This window comes from Portunus trituberculatus, chromosome 48 (assembly GCF_017591435.1).
Source record: "Portunus trituberculatus isolate SZX2019 chromosome 48, ASM1759143v1, whole genome shotgun sequence".
In the NCBI taxonomy this organism is placed as follows: Eukaryota; Metazoa; Arthropoda; class Malacostraca; order Decapoda; family Portunidae; genus Portunus; species Portunus trituberculatus.
In genome coordinates, this window is record NC_059302.1 from 25,487,419 (window position 1) to 25,504,918 (window position 17,500).

Genomic DNA, 17,500 nt, shown 5'->3' on the forward strand with positions numbered 1-17,500 from the left:
CTCCTCCTCCTCCTCCTCCTCCTTCTCCTCCTCCTCCTCCTCCTCTTTCTTTTCTGCTCCTCTTCCTCCATTAAAGTCTATTATGAGGAGTCGCTGCCTCTTGACCCTTACAAAATCCTCCAAAGACTGCGTACTTTACTCTCTCTCTCTCTCTCTCTCTCTCTCTCTCTCTCTCTCTCTCTCTCTCTCTCTCTCTCTCTCTCTCTCTCTCTCTCTCTCTCTCTCTCTCTCTCTCTCTCTCTCTCTCTCTCTCTCTCTCTCTCTCTCTCTCTCTCTCTCTCTCTCTCTCTCTCTCTCTCTCTCTCTCTCTCTCTCTCTCTCTCTATACCACACACAAAAGAAAATGCCACTAATGTCTCCAAGTTACTCCTCCTTCCTTCTCCTCTTCTTCTTCTTCCTCTTCCTCTTCCTCTTCCTCCTCCTCCATCTACGCCTTCACCACGTCTCTCTTCCACTGCGGGAAAGAGAGCAATCAAGGTGTGAAAGAATGGGGTGAACGTGCACTCTCCCACTCTCACTTGCTCAATCATCACTCCCCCCTTTCTCTCTCTCTCTCTATCTCTCCTTCTCGCCTCACACGCATTAAGAAACATCCCTCTGAGGTACTTGAGTTCTTTTTTTATGCATATATATACGAGTAGTGAGATTGGAATTTATAGTCGTGTGTGTGTGTGTGTGTGTGTTGAGGGTTTTGTGTATTTTTTTTCTTGTGTATTGTTTTTGTCTCCTCCTTTTCCTCCTTGTCTTCCTTCTACTCTTCTTCTTCCTCTCTATCATTACTTTCAGCTATTTTAACCCCTTTCAATACCAAGACACGTTTCCATATTCATTCTGCTTACTATTTGGTGATTTTATACAGCTTCAGAAACTCATGTGGGGATAGGAATAGGGAAGATTGTGGCCATTAATTTTCTGACTTCCATAGACTCTTCTTAATGTAAATAAAATGGTCTAATCACACCAAAAATTCATGATAGAAATGCGTTCCAATACTGAAGAGATTAAAAATACCCATTCAAAACGTCATCCTTTCGTCATTTCCGTCCGAACAATAAACAAAGACAACACACAGGTATCGAAATCATAGAAGGCAATAGACGTGAATAGCCAATTTTCTCAACATTCATCTCGCAATTCACAATCGTCAACAACAAATGCATCAAAAGAACCAGGTTACAGAAAACGAGAAAATAAGCTTGCGTTGGAGTCAAAATATGCAATGTACACAATAACAGGAAACATTTACATAAAAAGATGGTAAATACCAACAGCATCGAAAACAACATAATTTATTTTAATTGTCGCTGACTCCCACACCTAGACGCAAGTTTTATTTATTTGTTTTCCACAGGTAGAACACGTTCTTTTCTACTAATTAGCAAAGTGTTATCGTAAAGAAATGGATGATTGTTACACTGCCATTAGCAGGCAAGTAGTTAAACAGTAAATATATATTAAACCCAATTATTACTCTCGAGGTCACAGGAAAATAGGAAAATAAAAAAGCAAGAGAAAGTGTGACATACAAGATAAAAACCAAGTAATAATTTTTATACATGAAAGAAAATAATATAAAAAAAAAAACACGTAAATGGATACACTTACAAAAAAATGAAAAAAAGAAAGATTACACAAAAAAATCATAAAACATCAAAACACACACACACACACACACACACAGAATACCTCCTCGACACCTTTGACTGATTCACCTTTATTCACTGCAAATTATCGGCTGAACATCACAGCGATCGAACAAGATCCAATTCATCACGGCGGGACTCACTGACTCTAGACAAGCGGTGAATAAGTGAGTGTGTGAGTGACGGAGGGCTGCGTTGGGAATAAAAGGAGAACATTGAGTGTGATAAGGAGGTTTCTCATAGGTTGAAGTGTCCAGCTATGAGACACAACCGCGTCTACCTGTCTTTCTGCGTGTCTGTCTATCTGCGTGTCTGTCTATCCGCTTGCTTTGCTTTGCTGGGATTGATTGTGGGTGTTGATAAAAATGTATCGATATGTTTGGCTTGTTAGAGAGAGAGAGAGAGAGAGAGAGAGAGAGAGAGAGAGAGAGAGAGAGAAAATGTGTGTGTGTGTGTGTGTGTGTGTGTGTGTGTGTGTGTGTGTGTGTGTGTGTGTGTGTGTGTGTGTGTGTGTGTGTGTGTGTGTGTGTGTGTGTGTGTGTGTGTGTGTGTGTGTGTGTGTGTGTGTGTGTGTGTGTGTGGTTCATCTCTCTCTCTCTCTCTCTCGAGACGCCCAAGAAGACACATGAATGGTTCTTCTCAGCGGAAGGTGTTAATTAGTTAATGATGGGTTTGCAGCAGCGAGTCGTTAATTAAGCAAGTGGAAAGAAAGTTATGTGTAGTGCTTCTTTAGTTTGGCCGAGTGATCTTGAGGCAGGAGTAAAAATTTAAAGGGTGGGCTCTGAAGGGAATGGTGGTGGTGGTGGTGGTGGTGGTGGTGGTGGTGGTACAGGGGCGGTAATTAAGTGCTAGAAAGAAACTGTTTAATGAAATGTGTGTGTGTGTGTGTGTGAGAGAGAGAGAGAGAGAGAGAGAGAGAGAGAGAGAGAGAGAGAGAGAGAGAGAGAGAGAGAGAGAGAGAGAGAGAGAGAGAGAGAGAGAGAGAGAGAGAGAGAGAGAGAGAGAGAAAGAGAGACAGAAATGGAGATAGTGACAGACAGAGAAAGAGAGAGAGAAATAGACAGAGACAGAGACACAGAGACACAGACACGGAGAGACGGAAGGAGGATGGAAGACTACATCAAAATATCTCACAATACAAAAAGACGAAAATTTTAGAATAGTGAGCAGGTGAAGAACTCTTGTCACTCTTGCCATCTCGTGACCTGCGCTCCTTCTGTCTATGAGAGTGTGCCCTTCCTTGCCAAACCTGGGGAGCGAGGCAGAGTGAACCATGAAGACTTCTACACAAAACAGCGAAGACATTAACCTGCACCGTGACTCCTCATTGTAACGTGTGTGTGTGTGTGTGTGTGTGTGTCTGACTTCAATACTATCTAGCGCAGACAATGTTTATTTATTTTGTTTTCTGTTCCATCACATCTCCAGAAAGTGGTTCGCCTCGTGTTTCGTGTTTCAATATCGTAGCTCTAAAAAGTGCTTCATTCTTCCTATAATGCTTCAAAGACAGTGCTTCTCTTTTATTTAATATTTACTAGAAAGTGTTTTAAAATTTCTAGAATGCTTCAATGACAGTTCTCCAAATTCTTTAGTATGCTTCAGACAGTGCTTTACTTCTCTAGTATGTTCTTGTTTGAAAGAGTGCTTCATTTTTTGTATGATGGTTTAAAGGCATTTCTTCAAATTCATCGTATTTTTTAAGCTTGCTTCAAATTCCTTATCATGGTTCTGGCAGTGCTTCAAAATCCATATCAGGGTTCATAGACGGTACTTCACTTTTCCTACTGTGCTTCAAATTCCCTATAGTAAGCTTCAGACTTCACTACGGTGCTTCAAAGACAGTGGTCTTGGTTCATAAGTGCTTCAGACAGTAATTCAGATTCCCTACAATGGTTTACATGGTGCTTCACTTTCCACGCGGTGCTGGAAGGTCAGGACAAGCAAGAGTAACGAATGAAAAAAATAGAAAAATGTGAAAGAATATCCCAAAAGTCAAGAGTCAACAAAGGAACGGTGAATGAATGACAGGAGGATCAAAAATAAGGAAGCAGAGGGAGAGGGAAGAGGGAGAGAGGAGAGAAGAGAGAGGGAGAAGGAATGTAGCCGGAGATGAAAAGCTAATTTACTTGACGGAATGAGGAAAGAAAAATGTAAAAAAAAGAAGGCAAGTTTAATTTCCGATCTTTTCTGGCCTTCTTCATTGGCGCTTTGCATTATGACTTTTTCCTTTAAGTTTATTTTCCCATTTTTTTTCCTTCTCTCGAATTTTCTCTCTTCATTATTCACATCCTTTATTTCCTTATTCAATTATCTTTATCATATGAACGCTTTACGCTTGACTGTCTAACAAATAACTATCATTTTATCACATTTCTATATACACTCTCTCTTAGTCTTATCAATAAAATAATTCCACTTTTTTCCTGTATCATTTAAATTTCCTCTGTTTTTATTTTATTTTATTTTACCAGACCTATCCTTTACTATCTTCACATGTTTACACACACACACACACACACACACACACACACACACACACACACACACACACACACACACACACACACACACACACACACACTTCTCTTCTAATCTAATCACCAAAACAATTCTATCTTTCCTTGCATCATTTCCTTATCTTTTATCCCATTCGTACTTTTCCACCCCAAGTTTCCTCCGTCTCCTATTTTTTTTTTAATCACGAAGACGAACAAAAAGAACCACCCGAGGAAGAAAAAGAAAGTAAAAATATTTGATTAAGTCGTGTAAAAATAGCCGCGAGGAAGGAATCTTGGCATGAACTGATTACGGAGGGAAAAGAAAAGAAAAGAAAAAGAAAAGAAAAGGGGGGTGAAAGGAAAAAAAGAGGAATATGTATATATCCAGTTAATTAGGCGGAGCGTGGGAGGGAAAGAGTTAGCGTGGCTTCATTAAGTATTGAAAAAAAGGGGAAACAAATGAAGCCGTATTACCACCTGAGAGAGAGAGAGAGAGAGAGAGAGAGAGAGAGAGAGAGAGAGAGAGAGAGAGAGAGAGAGAGAGAGAGACGAAAAACATCCTTAGAAAAGACTGATAAAGAATACATTATACTTCGAGAGACAAAGAGACAAAGAAACCCCAAAAATTGCACCAAACAAAACAGAAAAAAAACAAAAAAAAAAAAAAGGAAAAACAACTCAATATTTCTCTTCCTCGCTTTCCCTTTTATGAAAACTGGATAAGACAAAGAGGTTCAGTAAAAAGAAACAAAAGCAGGAAGGGAACAAACAGAAGCTGAAATGTTACGAAGGAACAATAGGGCAAAGAAAAAGAATGGAGAAAAAAAAAAAACAAGTAGTTTGTGAGAAAGAGAAAGAAAGAAAAAATAAAACTTGATGTGATGCATAGAAGAAAGAAATAAGGAATAAAAAAAATGAAGACACTGTTGCGAAAAAAAAAGTGGAAGGAGAAAGTAAAAAATGATAAGAAAAATTGGTGTTAGTGGGAAGAAGAACAGGTGAGGTGTGGAAGAGGGGAGGGGGAGGGGAAGGAGGGGAATTAAGACAGCAACAAGCACCGTGATTACTGGTGATGATGACACTGCGGAGGCGGATGCGACAACAACAACAATAATGACAATAATGATGGTACTACTACTACTATTAATACTACTACAAGAGCAACAACAACAATGATGATACTGCAACAAAAACGACCATTACTACTACTACTACTACTACTACTACTACTACTACTACTACTACTACTACTACTACAACTAAAAACAAGAACGCCAACAACATAATAATGATGATACTATTACCACCACTAAGAACAACAACGACAATAACAACAAGAACAACAAGATTGGTGAAAAGATACAACAACTCTCACAGACACTATAACGAAACCAAATGACACACAGAAAACGAACTGCAGACACGAACAATTACAGCCAGGGAACCTACCAAATACAAACACATCCACGCTGATCATTACCCTCAAAAACACCAAAAGACTCTCTCACTCCCACTCGTCCAGTCCCACAGCGAGCCGCAAAGTTACATGCACAAGTTACACGTAGAGGATATCCTGCAACTCGCCTGATAGGGAAAAAAAAGGTGGGAATCGAGGGAATAACTTTTTGGTCACTCACCCAGTCTGGTCAATTAAACGTTAACCATCCACAGAAAACACAGCCCATTTTCTCTTACCATTTTTTTTTTTAAACCTTTCAGTACCAGGACGTGTTTTCAAATTCCATCTGGTTACTATTTGGTGATTTGATACAGCTTCAGAAACTTATGTCGGGAATAAAATAGTGAAGACTGTGGCCATCAATCTTCTGACCACCATACAGCCTTCCCAATGTCAATAAGATGGTCTAATCGTACACGAATCTCAAGGTAAAAATGCGTCGCAGTGCTAAAGTGGTAAGGGACACGACGCCAAAACATGTTACACTCGTACTGCTAAAGCCCTGATTATTTATTCCTTCGCTCTAATGGAGTTTCACGTGGCAATCTTTAACGTGAGAATATTTTATACCTCAAATGCTTCGCTCTTGTATGAAATAATAAAAAATTCACTATTTTTTTCAAGCACTTACAAAAAGAAAAGGGAATAAAAGAAAAGAATAGAGTTTCCGTGTCCAGCCAATTCAAGGCCTGCAGGAGGAGGAAGAGAGAGATACCTGTGAATGGTCTGTGATTAGGGAAACATTCAACCCTTTAATTGCGACGTGTAATTATTCACGACACTAGAAGCACAATTTGGAATATTTATAAGCATCAAAGCAAAGAAACATAAGAAAAGAAAGGGATAAATATGATTAGATTTGTAAGTTTTAGGCAGTAAAATGTATATAGGAATCTGTGGAGCAAAAAAAGATGTTTTAAAGTAACAATCAGCAAGGGAAATAAAAAGCAAGTAAAACAAAAAACATCAGATAGTCAGTGTTAAAAAGAAAGGGTGGAGAGACGATAAAAAGAACAAAACTAAATAGATTCCAGCCTCTAGCCAGTATATCACACACACTCTAGAAGAAACTGAAGGGCAAAAAGCTTCTAAGTAGTTTGTGATGAACTTTTACTGATATTGCCTTCCTACATGAACCTGCAGGGCGTTGTAGGAATCGCTCGTGCAGACAGAGAGAGAGAGAGAGAAAGAGGAGATAAAAGAGAATATAGACAAAAGAGGGATAACAGAACGATTGATTTTTTTTAGACAACAAAGATATATTTAAAAGAAAACAGTGCAAAGATTAAAATAAAGAAAATAGAATGTTACAAGTGATCAAAGGAGGTAGTTTTAAGAAAGGAGTTTATGCAAGACTAGAAAACGCATTAAAAAAATACTTTATATACAATGAAAACGTGACTTCATTATATTCAAACCAAGGGATTAAAAAGAAACATGAAAAATACACACACGTATTACACACACGGAGAACTGGCTTCAATAATACCTCTAAATGCAAAGAGCCAAAAATACAAACACACAACACGAATGCTAATTACCTAGTCAGAGTGAGTTGACGTTAATAACACAATCTATAATATTTACACAGCATTTTATAACTTAATTATCTTGGCGCGGACCTGACAAAGAATCATTACTATTATTTTTTTCGCCATCATTTACGGATTTTCATCTACAAGACAATAGAGAGTTTATATAATATATTCTCTCTCTCTCTCTCTCTCTCTCTCTCTCTCTCTCTCTCTCTCTCTCTCTCTCAGTGGTGGTGTTTGTAGTAGTAGTAGTAGTAGTAGTAGTAGTAGTAGTAGTAGTAGTAGTAGTAGTAGTAGTAGTAGTAGTAGTAGTAGTAGTAGTAGTAGTAGTAGTAGTAGTAGTAGTAGTAGTAGTAGTAGTAGTAGTAGTAGTAGTAGTAGTAGTAGTAGTAGTAGTAGTAGTAGTAGTAATAGTAGTAGTTTTTGTTGTTGTTGTTGTTGTTGTTGTTGTTTTTGTTGTAGCAGCAATTACAGCAGCAGCAATTTGATAATACCGAATAACATCGACAACAACAAAAGCAACAACGCACTCTCACCCGCACACAACAACCGCAGCAAAACAAACCAAAGTATAACTGCAAAAAAACAACACTTTAGGGCTTTACAGACAAAACATAACAGGAGCCCACGCGTCCGTTCCCACCACGCCTCTCTCTCTCTCTCTCCCTCTCTCTCTCTACCTCCACCTGGCTGTGCTCCACCCACCACCAACACCACCGCCACTACAGACGAGTATGAAAGTGTTTATAACCTGGACGGGACGAGGCGAGACGAGACGAGACGAGGCGAGGCGAAGCGTTTACTAGTTCAATAGGTTCCGCTTCGTAGGGCCTTGTGCGTGGGAACGAAAAAAAAAGCGGGAGGAAAATAAAGAATAATTGTGTTCGGCCAGTCCGCCGCGTGAACGAGAAATGAATGAAAAATAATTGAAGAAAATAAAACTGAGATTCTTGTTCGTGATGAATTAAAAAAAAATGGAATGTGAAAAATTGAATATTCGGAGACAATAAATAAAAAATAGAAAAGCTTATTGTTCAAAAGAGAGAAAAAAAAGATAAAAGAAGGAGGAATAACTGAACAAAATAGGTTGAATAAAGAATTTTTGTCCGAAAAAAAAAAGATATTTATGTATATAAATAAAGTTCTTGTCTTTAAAATACGAACCATGGAAAGTTACAAATTAAAAGAAACCTGTTACGTTCACCGGTTAAACTGGTAAGATTGGCATCGGAGAGCCGGTGAACAATAACAATAAGAAAAACACTGCAGGTTCAACTGGTGAGGAAATGCAAAAGGGGTCACTTTAAAAGCTACTTTAATAACCCATAATGAAATTGACACATATATAACAAGAAACATGAAACACAGATATATAACATGAAACACAGGAAAATGACATACACATATACATATAACACAGTAATAAATACAACAATAAAGAACCCAACTTAATACCTAACAATAATCCTAATCCTATATAGAGGCAATGTGGAAAACACGGACGAGGGAAGTGATACTTATGCGGTGTCGCAGTGGTGAAATGCTGGGTGATGGTTGATCCCACGGCAGAACCAAGAGGCGTTGTGTTCACTGGTTGAGGCTTGGATCTCAACTGCCAATCCAGAAAACCAAGAGCTGGCTCAACACTTTCGGTTGAGTCGAAAGGGCCGCGTGAATCCAACTTCGGGACAGTAGCCGGGCTTCATGAAACGGTGACGTGGAAGGTTCACGAGACGGTGGCGTGGAAGGTTCACGAGACGGTGACGTGGAAGGGAGGCGGAGAGGTGGCGAACGAGGTAACAAGCGGAGGAGGTGATGGTAGTAATGCATGTTACGGGCGGGCCGTAACATTTCCTCCCCCCTAAGACCTCCGTAATGGGCTCATGAAGGAGGTGAGACGGGAGATCTTGATAAGGCGTCGGCGATGATGTTGTCCACCCCCACCACCAGACACAGCACCTCGCAAAGGAAGAACCTGCAGAAGCTTGAAGCGCACATCGGAGGAGACGATGACGAGGAGGCGATACACGAGCCAGACAGCGGTGATGGTGGTGAGAGAGACCAGCCAGAACCAGATGAAAATGTAGATCTTCTCGTTGATGATGTTAACCGCCAGCACACACATGGTGTCGTGGGTCTCGATGGTTCCCGAAGGGCCGAACTTCCTGAAGGTGCACTTGGTGACTCTGGGGAAGATGCGTGTCATGGGATCGATGCGCTTCTCGGGGTCCATGTCAGGGAAGTTGATGACCTCCGTGCCGTAGGTGAGGAAGGTGCCGCCCAGGAACAGGTCGGTGAAGTAGATGTTGCCCTCCAAGTCCTGAGTTATGTAATTTATAGCCCTCTGGAAGGTGGCGGGAGCATTAGACACGCAAAGGGCATCACTTGGTATTGGTATAGTCCGAAGGAGTGATGAAGGCGGATATTATTTGGGCCTCGTCCGAGAGGGAATCTGGTAGTAACCTTTAAGCAAGTCTATAGTGGTTACAAATTTGGCTACTCCTATACTATCTATAAGGTCCTCTATCAAGGGCAATGGGTAGGAGTCTGGCAATAACTTTTAAGATCAGACTGTTGTGAAGGTGTTAAGGAAAGAAACACCTCATCCAGGTTGGACATGATTTGGCTGTTTGAGGGGCGTCCTTTAGGTGACGAGAAGAGGAATTCGATGTCGGACTCTTCCTCGGGGGGCACAGGACCAGACTCCTTTCCTATCAGACATACAGGTACAGCGCGAGACAAGTCGTCCTCTGGTTCTCTGGAGTGGTAAGGTTTCATTAGATTAATATGAACAAGTTGGGAATCCTTACGACGGTCAGGAGTGTGGACCACATAATTTAATGGACTTAGTTTTTGAGCCACAACATAAGGTCCCATGAACTTACTGTGAAGAGCATTGCCTGGAGTGGGGAGAAAAGTAAAACCTTGTCTCCTGGTTTGAAACTTCTCATGACAGATTTGGGAAGAGAATTCTGTTGCATTTTAGTTTGAGATTTGAGGAAGTTTGATTTAGCAAAAGATCTGACTTCACTGATTTTATTCTTAAGGTTACTGATGTAGTCAGACACACTGGGGCTTGAAGGAGTATTTTGAGTAAACCATTGATCCTTTAATATTTTGAGAGGCCCCCTGATCTGTCTACCATAGAGTAATTCAAAAGGGAGTAACCTAAAGAATCTTGAGGAGATTCTCTTAAAGCGAAGAGAAGGAAAGAAATACTTTCATCCCAGTCTCCTTGATGCTCCAAGCAATACTTCTTCATCATGGATTTTAATGTTTGGTGAAACCGCTCCAGACAGCCTTGGGATTGGGGTGGTAAGCCGAGGAGGTAACATGGTCGATGTTTAGCTCATTCACTATCTGTTGGAAAAAATGGCTAGTGAAATTGCTACCCTTGTCAGACTGAATTTGTTTTGGAATTCCTACCGAGGTGAAAAATGTATTAGATGTTTTACAATGGTCTTTGATGTGATGTTCTTAAGAGGGAATGCTTCAGGGTACCTGGTAGTGGGATCCATGAGGGTTAACAAATACTGATTCCCTCGTTTGGTTTTGGGTAAGGGCCCTACGCAGTCTAGTATGATCTTTTCGAAGGGCTCCGTCTGAACTGGAATAGGCGTCAGAGGAGCTGGCACAAGGCGTTCGTTAGGCTTACCCACAACTTGACATATGTGACATGTTTTTACATAGTGTGACACATCCTTTTTCATTCCTGGCCAAAAAAATGTTGAAGAGCCTTCTTGTAGGTTTTTGGATGCCTAGATGACCTGACAATCCATCATGAGCTAGTTCTATAATGGCTGGTCTTACAGACAAGGGATGACAACTTGATGTGTTTCTGACCAGGTGTCTAGTTGTTTCAGTTCAGGAGGTCTGTAGGCACGCATCAGGACTCCTTCCTGATAATAAAAACAAGGCAATTTAGACATATCCTTTGTCTCACTGGCCACATGTCTGATCTTAGCCAAAGTGAGATCCTGTTCCTGAGCATTAATCAAATTCTCCTTTGAAATGATGTTATTATACAAGTTGTCAGTAGAGGCAATCATTGGTGGAGGAGGTGATGAAAGGGCAGGGGACTTGGACTGAGACCTGGTGACTGCACACACTGGGAAGAAGTGAGGGATGTTTCGTCCAGGGTCTTAGTGGGACTTTCTGTTAAGGGAGAATCAAGAACAATTAAGTTTGGAACAGCCAAGTTACCCGCAAGATCATTACCCAGTACAAGATGTACCCCGGTACTGGCAGTTCACCAGGTTTAATGGCTACCTCAACCTCTCCTGAAATGAACGGGCACTGTAAGCTAATATTAGCCAAGGGATAGGAGAGCTGTGATTCGAGACCTGTAAGGATCACCTTCTCCCAGTGAAAGCCTGTTTGATGTTAGGGATGACATCTTCCCTTAAGATGGATTGGGCAGCACCTGTATCACGCAGAACCTTGATATTTATTGCCTTGTCTTTACCATCAGTCAGGACACTTTACCTTGATACATGTACGAGTCATAAAGTTCTAGAGGAGAGTTGACAGGGTTAGCTAGGGCCACTGGTTTCTTGTTCTCAAATGTGTTAGGTCTAGGGGCCACAAAAGAAAATTGACGTTGAGAACCCTTGCAATTTGGGTGTCTACATTTCTGGATCGTGTGACCTGGCTTCTTACAGTATGTACACCAGGGGGAATTATATGCATTTGGCGAGAATCCGGTTGGCTTACCACCCGCGCCCCCAAAACCTTCCCCAAAGGAGGACCTAACATTAGACAGTGAACCACGACCTCTACTACCCAGGGATCCCATCAACAAAGCAAACGCATCAGCCACTTTAGCGGCAGACATAAGATCACTCTCTCCCGTTCTTCCACATGCCTCAGAATATTAAATGGTAACTTGTTCTTCCATTCTTCCAGGACCATTAGATTGAGCAACTCCGAAAAGGTGGTAATGTTAAGGGCGGCTAACCATTTCTTAAATTGTCTTAGTTTCTCACTAGCGAATTCAACATAGGTGTGAGACTCTGGTTTCACATACTTTCGAAACTGCTGTCTGTATCCATCAGAAGTGATAGAGTAGGCGTCTAGAATGTTACCTTTGATCTCTTCATATTCTACCTCATCACTAAGGCCGTTGTATACCCTATAAGCTTTTCCTACTAGCTTAGGGACAAGGAGAGACACCCACTGATCCTTGGGCCATTTATTCCTATGAGCAATGCTCTCAAAAGCGCGAAATGACCCGTCAACATCAGATTCATCAAAAGGGGGAACTAGCGGAGCAGCTGTAGCAGGATTAAAGCTTGCTAACTGTTTCTTTATATCTATTTCTTCCCTCTAAACTTAGCGTCATTTCGTAGGGCTAACTCCTGAATTTCTAACTCTTTCTCCTGCCTTCTAAGTTGTAACTGAAATTCTCTCTTTCTTCTTTTTCTGCCTGTAGTTGCATTTGTCTTTCCTGTAGTCTCTTGTCTTTCTGTAGTTGTTCATTTCTTTTCTGCCTGTAGTTGCATTTCTTTTTTTTTTTCTGCCTGTAGTTGCATTTGTTTTTCATGCATCCGGTATTCTAGTTTAAGCTTCTCAATTTCCCATTGACTTATCCTACTCTTATCCTGTTCTTCCTGGGGACTGTGTATTATAGTCCTCGTAGAGGCTGACATGGGAGTTAACTCTTCTATGGCATTTCCTAGCAACTGACCTTCTTGCACTAGATGTTCAACAACTACATTCTTAATGACCTCTTTAGTCATCTGAGACGTGATGGGAACATCAAAATGTTTAGCGATGGCTTTCCATTGGTCCTTCTTTATATTAGCATATTTAAGTTGTTCCAGAGAAGGGTCGGCACAAAATCTTCAACGTTAAACTGAGCGGAAGCCATATTAAATAGATGTTAAACCACAACAAAAAAAAATGATAAGCGAATTACTTAAGTGAGGAACTTGGCAGAGTGATAATAAAGGCAACCTTGAAATTACCTAGATTATACTTAAGTAAACACTTATGAGTACAATCACTAATGAGGGGTAAACTAGAGAGTTACGGCATTAAGAGGGATCCGGATTACTCTAGTTACGAGACTTGAGAGTGAGGAGCGAATTGTACTGAGACTTGTTATTGATAAGGAGGCGGATTAGTCTGAGAGACTAGTTAAAATGGCCGATTCTAACTAGCGAGAAAAATGATCCGCGAAGTGAGGGCATTGAGGGTTCGCATGAACATATGATGATCCCAACACTTGGATAACACTTATTACACACCTGCCTATGTGCAAAAATAGAGATAAGTGCTATCGGTGAACACGCCTTTCTACCTGGTTTCCTGCTCTACCACTGCTATGCGATACCAATGAAAGTCACGAAGCACGTTTAACCCAAAAGGAGCCACTTGAACGCACAAAGGTAAATTTAAACCACACGCAGAGTAAGTCACAGAAAAAAACACATCAGAGTCACAACACCACAGAAACACAAGCAATCACAGAAAAAAGTCACTGGAAAAATGGAACACTGAACATGGGTTATAATGGTCCTGTCACGGTCGCCAATTGTTACGTTCACCGGTTAAACTGGTAAGATTGGCATCGGAGAGCCGGTGAACAATAACAATAAAAAAAACACTGCAGGTTCAACTGGTGAGGAAATGCAAAAGGGGTCACTTTAAAAGCTACTTTAATAACCCATAATGAAATTGACACATATATAACAAGAAACATGAAACACAGATATATAACATGAAACACAGGAAAATGACATACACATATACATATAACACAGTAATAAATACAACAATAAAGAACCCAACTTAATACCTAACAATAATCCTAATCCTATATAGAGGCAATGTGGAAAACACGGACGAGGGAAGTGATACTTATGCGGTGTCGCAGTGGTGAAATGCTGGGTGATGGTTGATCCCACGGCAGAACCAAGAGGCGTTGTGTTCACTGGTTGAGGCTTGGATCTCAACTGCCAATCCAGAAAACCAAGAGCTGGCTCAACACTTTCGGTTGAGTCGAAAGGGCCGCGTGAATCCAACTTCGGGACAGTAGCCGGGCTTCATGAAACGGTGACGTGGAAGGTTCACGAGACGGTGGCGTGGAAGGTTCACGAGACGGTGACGTGGAAGGGAGGCGGAGAGGTGGCGAACGAGGTAACAAGCGGAGGAGGTGATGGTAGTAATGCATGTTACGGGCGGGCCGTAACAAAGGTAACGCACATTTCATGCCTCACCACCTAACAACAACAACAACAACAACAACATCAAAATAAATCAAAAGTGTGGTGATGATAATAATAGTAATGATAGTAATAATAATAATAATAATAATAATAATAATAATAATAATAATAATAATAATAATAATAATAATAATAATAATAAAATAAAATAACATCCCCTTTCTCATCCAGCAATACCTCAGCTCTGCGTGAAGTGGTGCACTGATCACCTCGCTAGGACAAACAGTTACCTGAAAAAAGAGAAAAAAAAATTGTAAAAATCTTGAAATGAGAATAAAAAAAAAAAAAATTGCACACCAAAAGAAAAAAAAAAATGTACAAAAGAAATGAACAAATGGGCAAACATACAAAAAGGAGGATGAACAGCGAAAAGTGAAGAGGGAACACGTAACAGCGGTCTACAGAAACAACAACAAAAAACATAAAACAAGAAAGAATAGCATAAAAAGGGAATAAAACAAAAACATACACAAATAAAGGCGAAAGAAAGAAGTAAAAGATAATACAGAAAGAAAGTAAAGTATTGTAGGAAGAAGTGAAAAATAAAAGAAAAAGAGAAAAAGAGACGAAACATTTTTATCAACACATAACACGACACGACAAACACAAACTCCCCCTCCCCCCCACACACACACAGTTGATCCCCACAACCCTCGTATCAGTATCATAACACTTCTCCTCCACATCCCTAAAACAACCATCACTATAACCCCTTCCCCTTCCACCATTACCCTCCCTTACCCCCTTAATGACAACAACAGGGCCCCACCTTGTTCGGGAAGTGACAGGTACACACGCAAAAACAGTCGTGTGTGTGTGTGTGTGTGTGTGTGTGTGTGTGTGTGTGTGTGTGTGTGTGTGTGTGTGTGTGTGTGTGTTGCCAAATGCCACACACACGCACACCTTAGCGTAAACCATCACTCATTCACGCAATCTCCACGACAGGTGCTCAATATTCACAGCACTGCCGGTCAACCAATGTTCTTCCACACCTGAGACCTGGTGGTGGTGGTGGTGGTGGTGGTGGTGGTGGTGGTGGTGGTGTGGTTGTGGTGAAAGAGAGAGGATAAATAGGAAAATGAAACAATGAAAATCAAATCTATAACCTCTAAAATAGAAGGATTCTTGATCTTTTTATTTTAAGAGAATAAATTTATATATACGATTTTCTGTTGGAGGGTTGTGATTAACTATCAATATTAGTCTAGTGGTAGTAGTAGTAGTAGTAGTAGTAGTAGTAGTAAGTAGTAGCAATAGTAGTAATAGTGGTGGTGGTGGTGGTGGTGGTGGTGGTGGCAGCGAGCACTTCAAAGCAGCTCAGTTATGCAGAAATCGCATGAGCTTATCTCTATCTTCGCTCGGTACTTTATTTACTTATTATCTTCATGCCGCTGTGCACATCGCGATTCATTCCACCGGGTCGCTGTGTCTGGACGAGTCAAAAGGCGGGACGGTGCACAACAAAAGCGTCAATACCACGCGTGTCTGCTCATGACGTTGGGTTTGAGCGAGGAAAAGACAGAGAGCGACAGAGACCACCACTAAAAAATAAATGGATAGAAAATTAATTCCATCAAGTTTCATTAACCTCTGATCATTTCACAAAAGGAACACTCAGCATATTTTCTCCCAATACTTCCCTTTCATCCCATTTCTTTTTACTTAACATGAATATACTGAACAAAAATTCCACACTTGGTTATAATGTTTCGTCTGATACTGTTCTGTTCTTTATTCCCTTACACGTTGTACAACCTTCATCATTGCCTATTTAATCAGTTCACTCCGAGGAACATATGCAAAATTCCCTCAAAATCACTTATTAATCAGTCACAGTGGAGTAAATAAGACCTAATTTGTGCCGGAGAAGTAACTACTATCATTTACAATTTCACAAAACAACAAAACTTTCCTACATTAACTAAGCCATAGTAAAACTGAAGGCATGATGTACTTAAGCCCTTCAGTACCATGACGCGTTTCCATTATTCTTTCGGTTTATTTTATGGTGATTTTATACACCTTCAGAAACTTACGTGGGGGATCAAAAAAGTTTAGATTGTGGTCATTAATTTTCTGACTTCCATAGACCCCTTCTAATGTCTGCAAAATGGTCTAATTGTACACAAATCTCAAGGTAAAAATGTGTCCCAGTATTGAACGGTTACAGGGTTAAAACATACATGCAAAACGGTGGAGTATACAAGACGGGCTTTGTGTGGAACAAGTAACACATAATTCATAACTCCTACAAAGGAAAGAATATCGTGTTAAACTTAGCAAAGAAAAACCTCCAGGGACACTTGCAATATAATAAAACTGGTGCCTTGATACCGAAAAATAGTTAGAAAAAAAGTTAGCCACAAGTTATAATTCGCGTCTAGTGAGCAACATCACTTTATAATTCATACATACGAAAAACAAACAATGTAAACGTAACAAAACTTTCCACTGACCCTTAGAATATTACATAACGTGCGCCTCTATTACTGGAAGAGGTTAAAAATGCAAGCTGAAGTGTGTGCGCGCGCGTGTATGTGTGTGTGTGTGTGTGTGTGTGTGTGTGTGTGTGTGTGTGTGTGTGTGTGTGTCCTCTCCCCTTCCTCTCCTCTTGACCAGTGCTTCTTCAAACGCTCATCCATCGTCAGTATGTATAGGAAATGGAGCAGCCCTGTAATCCTCTCTGGTCTATTTTCTCTCCTCCCATCTTCTTCCTCTCCCAGCTAACGCCCATCAGCTGAGGGTGGTGAAGAGCATGAAAGAGGGACGGCAGGGAGTGAGGGAAGACTGGCTGGATTGGCAGAAGGGAAGGGATACAGGGAAGAGATAGAGGAGGTTTGCAAGAGGGAAGCAAAAGATAGGAAGGGAGGAAGAGAGGTGAGGAGAGGTATATGAGGGAATGAGAAGAAAGAGAAGAGAGGGGATGCTAAAACATGAAGGAGGAATAGAGGAATGGAGGAGTAGCAGAAGGAAAATAGAGAAAAGAAGGGAGGAACAGTAAGAGGAAAGGAGAAAGAGGTGAGAACAGGTATGAGAGTGAGGTGAAGGAAAGAGGAGGAGAATAGTGAGGGAAGAAGAGGCAGTATGTAAAGTGAGGAAGAGTAAAAGGCACGGAAAACGAAGGAAGGAGAAGGTA

The 17,500-nt window shown here is 40.7% G+C and overlaps 1 protein-coding gene across 7 annotated transcripts in view; it reads right to left on the reverse strand.

Annotated features, from left to right (window-relative positions):
- LOC123498872 (titin homolog) overlaps positions 1-17,500 on the reverse strand; it is a 321,603-nt gene that overhangs the window by 234,513 nt on the left and 69,590 nt on the right. The window contains exon 2 of one of the 7 annotated variants that reach the window (XM_045246363.1): positions 14,542-14,594. The exons of the other annotated variants lie outside the window; for them this stretch is intronic. The gene's annotated coding sequence lies outside the window, so the exon portion shown is untranslated. The remainder of the gene's footprint in view (positions 1-14,541; positions 14,595-17,500) is intronic. 7 annotated transcript variants of the gene reach the window in all.